The 18,950-nt window shown below is 41.5% G+C and overlaps 1 long non-coding RNA gene across 2 annotated transcripts in view; it reads left to right on the top strand.

Moving 5' to 3' along the window:
• LOC126267557 (uncharacterized) overlaps positions 1-18,950 on the top strand; it is a 319,893-nt gene that overhangs the window by 284,631 nt on the left and 16,312 nt on the right. The gene's annotated exons all lie outside the window — the stretch shown is intronic.

The following is an 18,950-nucleotide window of genomic DNA, read 5'->3' as shown; positions in this document are numbered from 1 at the left end:
GAAATCATGCAACAGCTGATGAACCAATTGATACATATTACTAGCCGCCTCTAGGTCGAAATATGATACCGTTTAATTAATTGGTTTTACTCCACTTTTCAACAGAAGACATATTGTAAAATATTCAGTGTTTATTAAACTATGTAAGAATCTTATCTATGCAATAAATTACGTTCGTAAAGTTGAACACAACCGAAAAAAGTATACTTTATTCCCTGTGTCAAAAGCGCTTTACAATCAATCAAGTTTCATTCTAAACTATGATAACTTTTATTCTTTATTGTGAAGTATGAACAGACAATAATGACTCGTAGAATTGCTCCTAGATCACATTTTTCAATGCTCATTCCATGAAGAACAACGGTTTAACATCTAGAACACTTTACAAACTGTGAGGAAAACCTAAAAATTAGTTAAAATTTCTAGCAGATGTTTTGCCTAGAATTAACAATGCTGAAAGAGAGAAACAAATGAATTTTGGAACAATGTTTGCGGAAGAGTTGAATCTAATTGCAGATGTTCAATTGTGTACACACCTGTTGATTGTTGGCCATCGTACAACTTCGCCATCAGAAGACATAAGAGATATCATTACGTTATGAAGATGGAAAGCATCAACTTCAATAATACGTGTGGAGCTGCAAAACATGACATAGTGTCTCTGTAGCACTACACTGACATACGAACAATGGAATGCAGGTAAGATGAAATGGCGCTATGCAGTCTTTGTAGTATTGTCTACATAAAAGTATAATTTTGTTCGACAGCTGCACAACCGTTGTGGAAAATAGTAAAATTTAGGGGATACAGACGAATTCTTATTGTAAATTGTGTCTCTCAGCTACATTCACACAAACCAGGACTGCAAATATATTTATCATAATGTGGGTAGTCATTGAGATACTACACAGGTCTTCATTCGTGGACCACCTGGAATTAAATGAAAGAAAATTATGCTACAATAGAAGTTGTGTGCTTGATGTAGGGAGCAATGTAATTATTGGCCCTGATTGGTAACCGATATGTGACTTTTAAACGAAATTAACGCAACAAGAGAAAGAATTGTTTTTCTTCCTATATAAATCAAATAATATAAAATACGTACTTTCCTTAGCAAGTAAATTATTGTCTGAATAATGAAACCAAAAGCAACAACATGAGACAGGTACTGATATATATGTTCTGGAATTCTGTAGCTTTGGAAGTATTAGATGAAATACATTCGTGAAATTGAAATATAAACCTCTTGACAGACGGCCCTCTCAACAAAGAACTTACAGCCTATGCTTGCAATCTGTTTTTCCAAAATCTTTAACATCGGTTGCAGCTAGCGTCATCTTGTTACTAGAATGGACAAATAGTAGATATAGCAAAATCGTCCACTGTTGTAGAGCTGCGTATGGTTCCCTTATCTGAGCTCAAAGGAGTATGTAGGAGTTCCACATTCGATACCTGAATAAGTACTATGACGGGATGAACCATATCAAGATAGGTAATAGTCCATGAAGCCTCACAGAATGAGTTGTCAGAGATGTTATGCGTTCACTTGTTATCGTACGTCTCCTGAAGATTGAAAAAAAAAACCCTCCTATGAGGAGTTGTCTGCGTAGGAAATAATATTTTAAACTGTAGCCAGCAGAGGCAAGAGATAATATAGGAAGGAATGGCATTTTCTCAACCCACATTGCTAGCTGTTAAGTAGCTCGCTGAATTCAGATGAGAAAGAAATACACCATTCTTACAGTAAGGTGGCTGCTTACGTTGTTTCAGTGTGCATTAGAGCTTCAAAGTATGGTATTCTCGCTGCCTTAGTAGATACCAAACGAATAAAGAAGACATGCGGAAGTGGAAGAGTTATTTTTACAAAATATATTCAGTACAGTTTGCTATGGCTACCGTGCCACTTAAACTCGAAAGATAAAATTAAGATCTGAGAACACAGCCTTTCAAGGAGGTTAGTTATTACCAGAACCATTTCCAGCAGCCTAGAGGAAGTTATCATTTCGGAAACTTTTAGAAGTGGGACAATCCCGAACGACCTCCGTTTACCTGATGATGTTAAGTTTTTGCCTACAGAACAGACGATCTCCGACAACTACAGCCTTAACCATTATATACACTATTGGCCATTAAATTGCTACACCAAGAAGAAATGCAGACGATAAACGGGTATTCATTGGAAAAATATATTATACTAGAACTGACATGTGATTACATTTTCACGCTATTTGGGTGCATAGGTCTTGAGAGATCAGTACCCAGAGCAATCACCTCTGGCCGTAATAGCAGCCTTGATACGCCAGGGCATTGAGTCAAACAGAGCTTGGATTGCGTGTACAGGTACAGCTGCCCATGCAGCTTCAACACGATACCACACTTCATCAGGAGTAGTGACTGGCGTATTGTGACGAGCCAGTTGCTCCGCCACCATTGACCAGACGTTTTCAATTGGTGAGAGATCTGGAATGTGCTGGCCAGGGCAGCAGTCGAACATTTTCTGTATCCAGAAAGGCCCGTACAGGACCTGCAACATGCGATCGTGCATTATACTGCTGAAATGTAGGGTTTCGAAGGGATAGAATGAAGGGTAGAGCCACGGGTCGTAACACATCTGAAATGTAACGTCCACTGTTCAAAGTGCTGTCAGAACGAACAAGAGGTTGTAAGTAGGCTGTTTAGGTTTTTTTTATTGGTAACGCCGCCGCCACGTAGCGCTCTGTATGAAAATCACAGACTGCACGCTACGCACATTTTGGTCTACGAAAATGTTATCATATTCTTCGAACGACTTGATATCTTAACAATATGGAAAAGAGAATTCGAAGAGTATTGTCTATTTATAAACTTTGTCAAAAGGCGAAACCATCTACTGTTTCGCATCGTGCTCCATTGTTTCCTATCATTCCTTCTAAATTAAAAGAATTTGTTGCTGTTGATCTCTTGGGACCGCTTGTCAGAACATCTAATGGATTTTCGTACGTTCTAGTCGCTGTTGAATTTACTTCAAAATTTGTTTCTTTCACTCCGTTATGTAAAGCCACTGGACGGTCTGTATCCAACGCCTTTGTTAAAATTTTCTTACGTGAAGTTGGACACGTTAGTAAAGTTATTTCAGATACCGGACCGCAATTCAGATCTGCTGTTCGGTCACGCATGCTTCATAACCATAAAATCAAATCTGTTTTTATTTCATTGTACTCACCACATTGTAACCCGTCTGAACGGATTATGAAAGAAATCAATAAGCTTTGCAGACTTTATTGTCACAGACAGCATCAGCATTGGGACTGATATTTACACTTATTTCAAAACGTGCTGAATGAAATGCCTCATGACTCCACTGCTTTACCACCTGTTATTGTACTGAAGAATACAGAACCACCGAACAGAGAGAGCTTGTACCTTTTCCGCATACACGTAAACTTCGACACAAAGACATAATTGATTTGGCTATTAAAAATATAAATTCTGCTGCAGACAAAAGGAGAAAATTACACGGTAAAGCAAATGCAAAGAAATTATATATTGGTCAGAAAGTTCTCATTAAAGCTCATTCATTGTCACATAAGAAGAAACACTCGAGTCACAAATTCTTTCTAGTTTACACTGGACCTTACAGAATCCGACGTATACCACATGATAATTGCGTTGAAGTTGAAACTCTGCGTATTAGGAAGAGTAAAGGTTTACACCACATTTCACTTGTAAAACCGTTTATTGAAATATAATCTGCTTTTTAACTTTGTCTTCGCCATGAAACATTTCCCTTCACATTTCTAGTATGCTTTGTCACACTGAGAAACTGTTAACATGCAACAATGTTTTGAAGTTAAGTATCCAGTCTAGAACCTAGGGAACATTTTTAAACAGAAATTCCGAATGCACTGTTATAGTGAACAGACGACACAGTGGTGTTATTTGTACATTATTGCTTGTTAGTTGAACGATTACGTAACGACTATAAGGCTTACATACTTAGAATATATACTGTTAATGAGGTTTCAATGCAACATTTTGGTTTAGTTGAAAAGACATTTTTTATTTGAAGTACTTTCTGTGAGATTAAAGATGACTTAGCATTTGGTTTCTTTGATAGCTACACGATTGTATCACTACGCTACTAATGTGTGACACAATTTACATTGTGCTTTTGCGGTGTATCTGTTTTATATCTGCACAGTTTTTCTGAATTCTTCTGGAAAGGAAAACATGTTTTAGTAGTAACTTTGTGGTATAGCTACAATGAGACAGCCTTTTCTGTAGCACAACAATACGTTACAGCACAGTACTTACTTCATCACGGCAATAAGCGTAGTAACTACGATATCTATACGCAAAGCATTTCACTTTTGTTTATCATGAGGTACATTGACTTCTGCAGAACTTAGCTTTCGGAGGACGATAACTACGACACTTCCACAGATATTATCTTACAACACGACGCACAGTTTAGCGCTACGGTACGCGTATTTGAGTGACTAATTTTGTACATAAAGCATTTATTTTTAAAGATATTTGAAGTACAATGATACAAAGGTTTTCCGTGATACATTTCATTCCATTGCTGTAATCTGTAACACCTGAGAATATAATTACATTAATTCTCAGGGGGGTACACGCCTACTTTGTGTACCATGTGTTTGGCAAGCACAACGAGCCCTAGCTAATATGGTATTTGCTTATACAACTTTGCACATCGGTACCATATTTCTCTAACACATAAATTACACAGCTATCTGATCATTTAATTGAGAGAGACAAACATTTATATTACTACTACATTAGTGACACATGTTTACACAATTACACAGTTGGATAACTTCACACGTACGAAATTGCATTTTGTCTGTACTTTGTGAACTGTTCATATTTTTTCAGAACCATTGTGATACTATGAGAGCTTTGAATGACATATTTGGTATGGGATCATGATTTTTAAAGTACGTTTGAGGTTGATGAAGCTTTTGACATGAGCAGAGAATTTTTTTTTAGCTTTTGAAATTATTGGAGGAAGCTACGATGATTTTGAGAGTTGACTGAGGTGTTATGATGTTAGTATTACGACGACGATGTGAATTATGCTGCTGAGGTATGTTTAAGCTGATACTATATGAGTTATTTGGTTATGCTACGTATCTGTTATGATGAAATATTGCAGAAGTGTCGACGAATATGTATATGTGCAATAAGGTAAGAAATAATGAGTAGTGGTTAGGGACTCTGGTTTGTGAAAAAGGATGTTGGAAACCGAGAATCGTACTATAAGAGTTATGAAATGTGTGTATATGCGTGAATGTATCACTATGCTGGTGAAAATTTTTTGGACACTATTATATTTAAAGGATTTTGTTTCTACAGATTTATAACGCAAATTCTCAACCTGTGAAAATATTTTTATATGAGACTGGCACTGTAGCGGAAACTGCTGTCGTAAATTTTTCAGTAAGAAAGGTGTTATTGGTAACGCCGCCGCCACGTAGCGCTCTGTATGAAAATCACTGGCTGTGGCATGTGCAGTCTGTGGCTGGTTTGCATTGTTGTCTGCCATTGTAGCGTTGGGCTGTTGGCTGTTAACAGCGCGTAGCGTTGCGCAGTTGGAGGTGAGCCGCCAGCAGTGGTCGACGTGAGGAGAGAGATGGCGGAGTTTTGAAATTTGTAAGAATTGATGTCATGAACTGATATATATATATATATTATGACTATTAAGGTAAACACGTTGTTTGTTCTCTATTAAAATCTTTCATTTGCTAACTGTGCCTATCAGTAGTTAGTGCCTTCCGTAGTTTGAATCTTTTATTTAGCTGGAAGTAGTGATGCTCGCTGTATTGCAGTAGTTCGAGTAACGAAGATTTTTGGTGAGGTAAGTGATTTGTGAAAGGTATAAGGTACTGTTAGTCAGGGCCATTCTTTTGTAGAGATTTTTGAAAGTCAGATTGCGTTGCGCTAAACATATTGTGTCAGTTTAAGCACACTCATGTATAAGTTTTTCTAAGAGGACGTTTCAACGTGACCAAGACGTGTAACCAATGGCACCGAATACCATCACGCCGGTTGATACGCCAGTATGGCGATGACGATTAGGCGCTTCCAACGTGCTTTCACCGCGATGGAGTCAAACATGGATGTGACCATCTTGATGCTGTAAACAGAACCTGGATTCAACCAAAAAAAGACGTTTTGCCATTCGTTCACCCAGATTCGCCGTTGAGTACACCATCGCAGGCGCTCCTGTCAGTGATGCAGCGTCAAGGGTAACCGCAGCCATGGTATCCGAGCTGATAGTCCGTGCTGCTGCAAACATTGTCGAACTGTTCGTGCAGATGGTTGTTATCTTGCAAACGTCCCCATCTGTTAACTCAGGGATCGAGACGTGGCTGCACGATCCGTTACAGCCATGCTGATAAGATGCCCGCCATCTCGACTGTTAGTGATACGAGGCAGTTGGAATCCAGCACGGTGTTCCTTATTACCCTCCTGAACCCACCGATTCCATACTCCGCTAACAGGTATTGGACCTCGACGATAAACCGCAACTGCGATAGGCTACAATCCGGTCTTTATCAAAGTCCTCTTTACATGAGGCATCACAACAACGTTTCACCAGGCAACGCCGGTCAACTGCTGTTTATGTATGAGAAATCGGTTGGAAACTTTCCTCATGTCAGCACGTTGTAGGTGTCGGCGCCGGCACCAACCTTGTGTGAATGCTCTGAAAAGCTAATCATTTGCATATCACAGCATCTTCTTGCTGTCTGTTTAATTTCACGTCTGTAGTACGTCATCTTGGTGGTGTAGCAATTTTAATGGCCAGTAATGTGTTATAGCCATAAAAATGGATGTACGTAAGTATGTACTGCAGTTGTGTGTGTGCGTGTGTGTATGTGTATGAATGTTTTTATGAGTTACTTCTACGTTTCAACTTACATTATCGAGCAAGTTGGCGAAGTGCTTAGCACAGTGTTCTCGCTTTCCGTAGGACGACGGTTTAAACCCGTGTCCGGCCATCGTGGCTTAGGTTTTCCGTGATTTCCCAGAATCGCTTCAGGTAAAGGCCAGGATGCTTACTTTGAAAGGGCACGACCGGCTTCCTTCCCCGTCCTTTCTTAATCCGATGTGACGGACGATCCCATCCCCCAAATCAAGCAACCAACGTAACTTCCTCGTGTAGAGTAATAAAGCTTCGTTTTGTATGTAACTGACTAATATTCTTTTCCCACAGGTTTCCTACCACTTTTATTTTTATTTTACTTCCACTGACCTCGCGATGATTATAAAGAAGAAAGTTGTTATACGTAAAAATAAAATAAAATGTGACCCAAAACTGTGAATAAAAGCGACCTTATTTTATACTCTTTATTTCACTTTTGAAAATGTGATACCTAAAAATGTAAGAACAGAAATTAATAAAGAAACACTCACACAGGGGAAAGAGAGGGAAAGACATACACATTATCTGATCACAGAAATTCTGATTATCTTTCTTTGTTCAAAGTATCAATAGACTGCTAACTATGTTGATTATGGATCTCTACGCAACACATGAAATATTTACTCGGCATCTCGCACGTATCATCTAATCACGTTCTGTTGGTGACAGTTGAATGTTCTCTCGTGATATATTTTCTGTTTTCTTTTTTTCAGTATACTGTAGCCCTTAATGTATACTATGAGGGAAAGCGGCATACAGCCTTACTTTCCCGTTTTGTTGCTGTTGTTGTTGTTGTTGTTGTTAAGGTCGACCTCACTGCAAAGCTTGGTTTAATGGAGCTCTCGACATTTCCCCATCTGAGCAAACCTCATCACCAATGAATAGCTACTGCAAGCTACATCCATTGGACTCCGTTTACTGTGTTTATCCCTTTCCATAATTTTTATTATCGACATCACCCTCCAGTACCAAACTGATATCTCAGGAAGCGTCCGACCAACGGATCCTTTGTTTTACTCAAATTGTTCAACAAATTTTTTCTCTCTCCAATTCTATAACTTCCTCATTAGTTGCGGTACCTGCTCATTTATTCATCAGCCTTCTTCTGTAGAAAGGTTTTTCTAAGGCTTCTATTCTCTTCATATCTCAACGGCCTATCGCTCATGTTTAACTTCCGTAGAAGGCTTTACTCTAGACAAATACCTTCAGGAAGGATTTTCTAAGACTTACATTTACATGTGATGTTAACAAATTTCTCTTCTTCAGAAACGATGTTATTGCGAGTGCCTGCCTACATTTCATGTTCAATCTACGTCTGCCCTCGCCAGTTAGATCTTAATGTCGTAATACTAAAACTCGTCTACTACTTGTAGTGTCTCATTTTCCAGTCTAATTCATTCAGAATCACCTGATTTAATTTGACTACGTTCCAGTACCCTTGCTCTTCTTTTATCGGTTTTCATATTATAACCTCTACTGGACCGATCTGAACCAAACTTAGTGCACAATCACTTACTGCCGGCAAGAATCACGTACCGCTAAAAACCACCCACCTAGAAAAGGAGTGGAGATAGAGGTGAAAAAGTGGCTGAGCTCACGACGCGCAAATAGCCAGACTGAATTCTTCCTGTATTTGGAATGAGAGAACTTAGTCACTTGCTAACAAGCTATGCACAGTACTTGCATACACTATTCTCATATAACACTGAATATACCAGCAAAATCATATCACTGTACGACATTAGTTGTGGAGATATGACGTCATAAACATAGAGCTGCATGAATACGTATCCTGCAGCGCGAAGTTCCCTAGACATACAGGTGAAATATGTGTACAAATATGAATGATATGTTTAAATAGATATGGAATATACGTGACATGTGCCTACGGGGGCAAAGTCACCACCTGGATCGATTTCAATCAAATGTGAAACACATATTACTTACCGCTAGGAAAGGAATACTGTGATGATCAGAAATACTTGGGTGGTGTGGGGGAGTGGTAACTTGAAGAGAGAAGTGGAATGAGGAGATGGACAGAGAATTGGAAGGAGATGGACAGAGAATAGAATGAGGAGGAGATGGACAGAGATAAGAGGGAAGAAGAGATGAATAGTAAAATTGGGAGGAGGTGGTGGATAGGATGAGAGGAAAGGGATGGACAGAGAGAGGCTGGGGGAGGGAGCAGACAAAAAGAGAGGGATGGAGGAAATGGGCTTAAATGAGGGTGGGAGGAGATGGACAGATGGGTGAAAGGGAAATGGAGAGAGGAGGAGGAGCAGACGGACAGCGGGAGGGAAAGATGAGATGGACACGAAAGGACCACGAGGAGATAAACACAGAGGGGAGGAGGAGATGGAGAGAATGAGGAAATGAAGGTTAAATACATAGCCGGCAACACCGGGTAGACAGGTAGTAGAAATTAAAATTCTAGTTAACAACATCATCATCCAACGATTATGTATTATTTTGTATGTAGTGTAGCTTAAGACACTGACTTTACTGACAGAAATAGAAACTAAAAGACGAACAAAAAATATGAAAACTATACTTCCGATGTGCTTAACAACTACACATCACAGCCAATGTGTATTAATGTTTTCTGTTTCTTTGCAAAAACAGACATAATGTCTTATGGGATAACAACAATCAGTGATTTTATAATGTTACTTAAAAACCGTCAAGATTGAAATTTTTTTTTTATTCATATGACCGGTTTCGGTTCATTCAGAACCATCTTCAGATCTGTAAAAATAATGATACTAATTTACTATTTCACGGAAGCAAATCTTTTTCATCCTATCTAATCAACATCAAATGTACCAGAGCGTACCTGATATTTCAGTTACAGGAGTAACCAGTCCAAATCCAGCAATTTTCACATGCTACGTCACATACAATTGGTTGGCAGAGTGCACGTCATTTATATTAATTATAACACTATTACCGACAGGTGGCGTCTGGTACATTTGTTTCATTCCATTTGCACATACTGTATTCAGTAGATCTTTTTTTAAATTAATAACTGAAAAGTCGATTCGCCCAATCGTTAATAACACCAGCAGCCCAAGTTATAAATAAAATAAAGAGCTACATAACAGATTGAAGGCGGCATATACATATCGTCGGACTTTGGGTGTGGAGATCCAGGCGGAGGGATGAGAGATGGTACGCCGTGGAGAAGCCGGAAGCCGCGTGCAGTGCCTGGCGTCGTTGACGGGGCCCTCTTGTGCGGTCCTCTTGCCCGGGGCGATGGACATCAGACGCTTGAGCGGACCGCGGCACAACACCGAAATGGCGGGAAATACGGAAGCAGACCGTAGAGGAAAACAAGTTCACACCATCACCATAGATATATAAATCGCCCTATGTTTTTTAGATCGTATATAAATGATAATTTTACTTTTTTTTTAAATTAATGCTGACAAGTACAGATTTTAACCTTGACATCTACATATTTTAATTAAGTATTTTTAATTAAAAAAAAGGATCTACTGAATACAGTATGTGCAAATGGAATGTAACAAATGTACCAGACGCCACCTGTCGGTAATAGTGTTATAATTAGTGTAAATGACGTGCACTCTGCCAACAAATTTTATGTGACGTAGCATGTGAAAATTGCTGGATTTGGACGGGTTACTCCTGTAACTGAAATATCAGGTACGCTCTGGTACATTTGATGTTGATTAGACTGGATGAAAAAGATTTGTTTCCGTGAAATAGTAAATTAGTATCATTATTTTTACAGATCTGAAGATGGTTCTGAATGAACCGAAACCGGTCATATGAATAAAAAAATTTGCAATCAAGACGGTTTTTAAGTAACATTTTCTGTTTCTTATTTACTGTATATCGACAGGAATAGAACTACAGAGTGCCTGATATTGAGACTTGGTAATTGGTGTGTACTGATATTATCGATTTGTTCAAGTGAGACATGGAATTCTAGTTTAGAAATCGTTTAAAAATATAGGTTTTCCAGGCCAGCGTTTCTCATCCTCCGTCTCGCAATAGATTGGTGTGTCAAGAATACATGCCAAGTGTGTCACGTGATTCTCAAGTTCTCATTTTCCACAGATAAAGTATGTGCAACGTAAGAAATAGCTATCGCTAAATCGCTTCTTTGAGTGACCCAGTTCGCAGGAAATCGACATCATTATAAGGGATTATAGGTGTGTTAATAAAAACTTATGCTTTATATACTTTATGGGTTTGCCTGTTTGCATCTGGAACAGAAAAACCACAGTGTTGTCGAGTAGGTTTGTAACGCACTTCGGAGTGCTAACGGGAAAAAGAGTGAGGCAGATGGTTGTAAGTGCACATTGGAACAATATATCTTGGGAATTACTTGGATAGGCAGAAAAATAAACCAAAGGAGCATGAAAAATATTGGCATGGAAAACGTCTTTCCAACATTAATGAAAATGAAGTGGAGATATACTGAAAGTGTAGTCTTCCAATTGAATGTTATGTGGACCATGGACGTGTTTATTTATTGTCAAGAGCTAATCGAAAGTGGGTAAACGCTATGACAAATTTTCAGAAGCTATAAACGGCAATACATCTCTTATGTTCTTTGCAAAGTCGTTCGAGAAGGAGTAAAACCTGTCCGACATAAAGCTCTGCATACCCTCATAGGTGTATTGTACACATTTGGCGTTCTGGCGCCTCGGCTTTCACAGGCCTCATGAGCTGTTGAAATCTGGCTGGAGGACTCAAGACTGAATTGATTTCATATATGTTTAATATACGGCTATATGTACATGTCACTGAGCCACAGAACGGTAGAAGTGCAAGCCTCCTCTTGTCCTTGTCAATGGAATTCTGAAACTTCCTAGCAGATTAAAACTGTGTGCCCGACCGAGACTCGAACTCGGGACCTTTGCCTTTCGCGGGAAACTGGTCTACCAACTGAGCTACCGAAGCACGACTCATATCCGCGCACACTCCGCTGCAGAGTGAAAATCTCATTCTGGAAACAACCCCCAGGCTGTGGCTAAGCAATGTCTCAGCAATATAGTTTCTTTCAGGAGTGCTAGTTCTGCAAGTTTCGCAGGAGAGCTCGCTGACAGACTCAGCCGGCGGTGGCGGGCAGGGCGGCTCGCGCACGGCGCAGCACCCCGACAGCAATGAGCCGTGGTGGCAGCAGAACGAGGAGATGCAGCAGTAGCTGCTCTCGCGCATGACCATCGCGCTGCGACCTTCCCCTCCCTGGCCCGTTATTGGTTTTGACATTTCGTTTCGTACTCCAAACGTTACCAACGAGTTTGGTTCAAAGCCGGAGATAAGGACGATGCGAAACTCACAGCTCATTGTCCTCTGAACCATCATGGGTGACGGCCAAACCTACAACATTACCACTCTTAACGTCAATAGAATTCAAAGTGCGGTGAAACTCCGTTCGCTAAATGATTTCTTGTATGGTACCAGCGTTGACATTGCCCTCCTACAGGAGGTAGTCACAGCCTTAGAAGTGCCCGGTTACGTTCTTATTGATAACATCAATCTTCAGGATGCTGTAGGCACTGCCATCCTTCTGCGCGACGGTATACCCTTTACGGATGTGCAGCGGCTGCCCAGTGGTCGTGGCATTTCTCTTCGAGTGAATGGTGTGCAGATTGTTAACGTGTACGCCCCCTCAGGTAGCACTCATAAGAGAGATCGTGCAAAATTTTATAAAACCGAGGTTCCCATTCTTCTTAGCGGTTATCGTGAACATCTCATCCTTGGTGGTGACTTCAATTGTGTGCTCAACGACAGAGACCAAAATCCTAACACGAACAGATGTATCGAACTTGAACATTTCATTCATGGCATGCGTCTTCACGATACATGGGAACAACTGCACGGTGAACGGGTAGCGTACACCTTCGTAACCAGTCATTCTGCCAGTCGGCTGGATAGGATCTATGTGTCCGATGCCCTCCAGCGACACACTGTGAACTGTGACATAGCTTCTGTCAATATCTCCGACCATTGTGCATATCAGTGTTACCTCAACCTACACCGCCAGCCAATTTACCGCGGGAAGGGCTACTGGAAATTGAATGTCAGCCTTCTGCAGGATGCCCAACTTGAAGAGGAGGTGAACTTAACGTGGCAACAGCTCCAGCGGCACCGACGTCATTACGCTAGCGTTCTACAGTGGTGGATTCAGTGTGCTAAGCCTAAATTACGCCTGACCGTCATGAGCTACGCCCGACAAAAAAGCTTTTGGCAGAAACAGACTATTGAATTTTATTATCGCTGTTTGAGAGAACTGTACAGTCGCACTAACAATCCTTCTCGAGACATCGACGTAAAGATCAAACGATATAAAGCGAAAATCACGGCGATACAACGCCAACGAATGCATGGCATCATCGTGCGAGCCCACCCTAAGGACGTTGCCGCCGAAGAACGGGCCTCTCTGTATCACATCCTGAGAACGACGAAACGGTGTAAAGCCATGTTGATTGAAGCCGTCGTTGATGACGCTGAGAATGCCATCACGAAGCAACGTGACATCATCTCGCACGTCTACGACTATTATAGTCAACTTTACAAGAAGCAACTCGTTGATGAACACTTGTGCGAGGATTTTCTTAGGACCTTGAGCTGTCGCTTGTCACAACAGGATAATGCAAAGTTGGAATCTGTTTTCACACAGGACGAAATCCGACTGGCGGTTCACAGTGCAAAGAAAGGGAAATCACCAGGACCTGATGGTCTCAGCGCTCAGTTTTACCAGCGATACTGGAACGTCCTCGGTCCGACACTCCTCGAGATAGCGAATGAACTCTGGCACCTGGAAGTCATAGCCAAGGCATTTACGGAAGGTATCATCCTGCCCTTACGGAAAAAAGGGAACAGCAGGAAGGTCGAAAACATGCGACCCATCACACGCCTGAATGCCGACTTCAAAATCATCACCAGATCGATTAAGCTAAGGATGCAAACCGTTATGTACAAGGTTTTAGGCAGTTACCAATACAGTGCAGTGCAAGGTCGAAGTGCAATCTCAGCTGCCTGCGATTTGAGGGACATCATCTGTTCATATGCTGAAACTAAAGGACAGGGCGCTCTGATATTTCTAGATTTTGAGAAGGCTTATGACCGTGTACGTCATGATTTCCTCTTTCAAAGCATGAAGAAACTAGGATTTGGACCTCATCTCATAGAATTAATTCGCAAACTTACTACAAACGCCTCTTCACGGATTCTCATTAATGGCCATTTTACAAAAGAAGTTTCCATCGAGCAGTCCATCCGCCAAGGATGTCCTCTCTCAATGATTTTGTACGCCATTGCAGTAGAGCCGCTCCTGAACAACTTAGTGCATAGCGGGATCGGGCTTAGCGTCGAGTCTGTCACTATCCCATGCATTGCGTATGCTGACGATATATGCGTAACTGTGTCATCATCGCAACAACTTCTGTCAGCAGCAACTCTTCTACAAACATTCACGTTTCTTTCAGGAGCAATACTCAATAGAACTAAAACCACAGTTTTGCAAATCGGTTGCGGTATCGGAGACATATCCCATGTTACCTGGTGCAAGGTAAAGGATTCTCACACAACCCTCGGTGTTACTTTTGAAGCCAAACCAGACAAATTCCTGACGAAGAACTGGTCACACATGCTTCATAAATTACGTGCTGCTTTGATGCTTCACTCCGACCGTGACTTGAACATACTACAGAAAGTTAAGACCATCGAGATCGCCATTACGAGCAAGATGAATTATTTGGAGCAAATTCTTCCAATCTCCGACCACCTAGCCAAGAGTATACAACAAGCGTTATGTTGGTTTATTTTTAGGGGGCATATTTTCAAAGTTCAGTTCGATACCTTAACCTTACCTTCGTCCAAAGGTGGCCTTAACCTCATTAAAGTACACAAAAAATGTGTCACCCTGCTCCTAAATCGCATCAGGAAGGAGTTTCGTACCCGGAGGACCAGTCTCATCAGAAACCTCATTCAGCGGTGGAAACCTCATAGCTTGGACCCACCCGTTAATATAGCCGGCATTCCACTTTCTTACCGACATGTGCGACTATACTACATGGAAATGAGCTACATTCGACACAACATCGTCGATACCGGAAGCCTGACGAACAGGAAGCTTTATGACCTTCTCATGACAACAAACCACAGGAATCGTCTCGAAGAAAAATATCCACATACACATTGGAGTATAATATGGCGGAATGTGCACAACGACATGTTACCATCACGCGTCATAGCAGACTGGTATCTCACAGTCAACGATAAAGTAGCAACGAATGAAAAGCTACATAAAATAGGCCTTCAACCAACGCCCAACTGTGACGCATGCGGAAGAGTCGATACGCTCCTTCATAGGTTCACTTGCGGACATGCAGAAGAAATTACAACATTTCTTCGTCAACGATTGTCAGTGATAGACGGTACGACGCCCAGTGGTATAGAACTTTTAGAGATCACTCAGCCACAAAAACTGAGGTATCCACGAGCAAAAAACAACGCTACAACGTGGATCATGGGCCACACAGCATCGTTTATTATGCAGAATAGGCATGCTACTTTTCTAGACTATTATTCTTACATAGAAATTGAACACTTTAAAATAAGCCAACATTGTGACTACAGGAGGATATTTGGAAATATGCTGAAAATCATAATTAACGGTTAAATGCTTCAAATACAATATTTGGATAGTAGAGGTTGCCAGTTGCCTGTATGTCTGAATCCTATTTGCTTCCTGGGACTTTATTTCTTGCCGGAATTTTAAGATACTATTCAGATGCTCACTAATGCAGAAGGCATTTTTTTTCCTTCCCATTTTCCTCTCAACATTTTCCTTCTCTCGCAGAGCAGCGGAGCAACTTTCCTTTCGACAATGATGTGATAGTCTTTTGTGCACCTCAAGAAGACATTTCCTTTCTTTTCTTATATTGCGCAACGGCAGCCTAGAACTCATAAATACTATGTTCATTCTATTTTCATTACAAATCGGAGCACATGTTTATTTTTCCCTTCAAAAAAAAAAAAAGTTGGTAGAGCACTTGCCCGCAAAAGGCAAAGGTCCCGAGTTCGAGTCTCGATCGGGCACATAGTTTTAATCTGCCAGGAAAAAAAATGGTGTAACGGTTAGCACTCTGGACCCAGAATCCAGCGATCCGAGTTCGAATCTCGGTGGAACCTTAGTAAAAAAAAAAAAAAAAAAAAAAAAAAGTTGATAGAGCACTTGCCCGCGAAAGGCAAAGGTCCCGAGTTCGAGTCTCGGTCGGGCACACAGTTTTGATCTGCCAGGAAGTTTCATATCAGCGCACACTCCGCTGCAGAGTGAAAATCTCATTCTGGAAACAACCCCCAGGCTGTCGCTAAGCCATGTCTCCGCAATATCCTTTCTTTCAGGAGTGCTAGTTCTGCAAGGTTCGCAGGAGAGCTTCTGTAAAGTTTGGAAGGTAGGAGACGAGGTACAGGCAGAAGTAAAGCTGTGAGTACCGGTCGTGTGTCGTACTTCGGTAGCTCAGTTGGTAGAGTTTGGTGAAGGCTGCCGGTCTTGCTTACGAGATGAAGGCAGAGCTCACCATCTGCAGCATCGTTGACAGAACCGACTGCGGACCTTTGGTGCAGAGCCGGGTGGAGGGTCTGAATCAGAGGCTCAGACGGTTTTGCGACCGTATTGGCTGTAGATTCCTTGACTTGCGCCATAGGGTGGTGGGGTTTCGGGTTCCGCTGAATAGGTCAGGAGTTCACTACACTCAGCTGGCGGCTACACGGGTAGCGGAGGCTGTGTGGCGTGGACTGGGCGGTTTTTTAGGTTAGAAGGCCTCGGGAAAGTGCGGGATGGGCTGCAATGTCAAAGGGTGCTTGGCAATTACAGGACGTGCTTGGATCAAGGAACAGTCGGAATTATAGTTGTAAACTGTTGTAGTTGCGCTGGAAAAGTCCCTGAGCTTCAAGCGCTAATAGAAAGCACAGAAGCGGATATCGTTATAGGTACAGAAAGCTGGCTAAAGCCTGAAATAAGTTCTGCAGAAATTTTTACGAAGTCTCAGACGGTGTTCAGGAAAGATAGATTAGGCAGAATTGGTGGTGGAGTGTTGGTGTCTGTCAGTAGTGGTTTATCTTGTAGTGAAGTCGAAGTAGATACTCTGTGCGAATTGGTGTGGGTGGAGGTTATACTTAACAGCCGAACTAAGTTAATAATTGGCTCCTTCTACCGACCCCCAGACTCCGATGATACAGTTGCGGAACAGTTCAGAGAAAGTTTGAGTCTCGTAACAAATAAATACCTCACTCATACGGTTATAGTTGGTGGGGACTTCAACCTACCCTCGGTATGTTGGCAAAAATACTTGTTCAAAACCGGTGGTAGGCACAAAACGTCTTCCGAGATTGTCCTAAATGCATTCTCTGAAAATTATTTAGAGCAGTTAGTCCACGAACCCACGCGAACTGTAAATGGTTACGAAAACACACTTGACCTCTTGGCCACAAACAATCCAGAGCTGATAGAGAGCATCATGACTGATACAGGGATTAGTGATCACAAGGTCATTGTAGCTAGGCTCAATACCATTTCTTCCAAATCCATCAGAAACAAACGCAAAATAATTTTATTTAAAAAAGCGGATAAAGTACCACTAGAAGCCTTCCTAAAAGACAATTTCCATTCCTTCCGAACTGACTATGCGAATGTAGACGAGATGTGGCTCAAATTCAAAGATATAGTAGCAACAGCAATTGAGATATTCATACCTCATAAATTGGTAAGAGATGGAACGGATCCCCCGTGGGACACAAAAAAGGTCCGAACGCTGTTGCAGAGGCAACGGAAAAAACATGCGAAGTTCAGAAGAACGCGAAATCCTGAAGATGGGCTAAAATTTACAGACGTGCGAAATTTGGCACGTACTTCGATGCGAGATGCCTTTAATAGGTTCCACAACGAAACATTGTCTCGAAATTGGGTAGAAAATCCGAAGAAATTCTGGTCGTATGTAAAATACACAAGCGGCAAGACGCAGTCAATACCTTCGCTGCGCAGTGCCGATGGTACTGTTATCGACGACTGCGCCGCTAAAGCGGAGTTATTGAACGCAGTTTTCCGAAATTCCTTCACCAGGGAAGACGAATGGAATATTCCAGAATTTGAAACACGAACATCTGCTAGCATGAGTTTCTTAGAAGTAGATACCTTAGGGGTTGCGAAGCAACTCAAATCGCTTGATACGGGCAAGTCTTCAGGTCCAGATTGTATACCGATTAGGTTCCTTTCAGATTACGCTGATACTATAGCTCCCTACTTAGCACTCATATACAACCGCTCGCTCACCGATAGATCTGTACCTACAGATTGGAAAATTGCGCAGGTCGCACCAGTGTTCAAGAAGGGTAGTAGGAGTAATCCATTTAACTACAGACCTATATCATTGACGTCGGTTTGCAGTAGGGTTTTGGAGCATATACTGTATTCAAACATTATGAATCACCTCGAAGGGAACGATCTATTGACACGTAATCAGCATGGCTTCAGAAAACATCGCTCTTGTGCAACGCAGCTAGCTCTTTATTCGCACGAAGTAATGGCCGCTATCGACAGGGGATCTCAAGTTGATTCCGTATTTCTAGATTTCCGGAAAGCTTTTGACACCGTTCCTCACAAGCGACTTCTAATCAAGCTGCGGAGCTATGGGGTATCGTCTCAGTTGTGCGACTGGATTCGTGATTTCCTGTCAGGAAGGTCGCAGTTCGTAGTAATAGACGGCAAATCATCGAGTAAAATTGAAGTGATATCAGGTGTTCCCCAGGGAAGCGTCCTGGGACCTCTACTGTTCCTGATCTATATAAATGACCTGGGTGACAATCTGAGCAGTTCTCTTAGGCTGTTCGCAGATGATGCTGTAATTTACCGTCTAGTAAGGTCATCCGAAGACCAGTATCAGCTGCAAAGCGATTTAGAAAAGATTGCTGTATGGTGTGTCAGGTGGCAGTTGACGCTAAATAACGAAAAGTGTGAGATGATCCACATGAGTTCCAAAAGAAATCC

The sequence above is a fragment of the Schistocerca gregaria genome, chromosome 4 (genome assembly GCF_023897955.1).
Source record: "Schistocerca gregaria isolate iqSchGreg1 chromosome 4, iqSchGreg1.2, whole genome shotgun sequence".
Lineage (NCBI taxonomy): Eukaryota > Metazoa > Arthropoda > Insecta > Orthoptera > Acrididae > Schistocerca > Schistocerca gregaria.
Note: the sequence above shows the minus strand (reverse complement) of the source record. Positions and strands in the feature narration are given on the sequence as shown.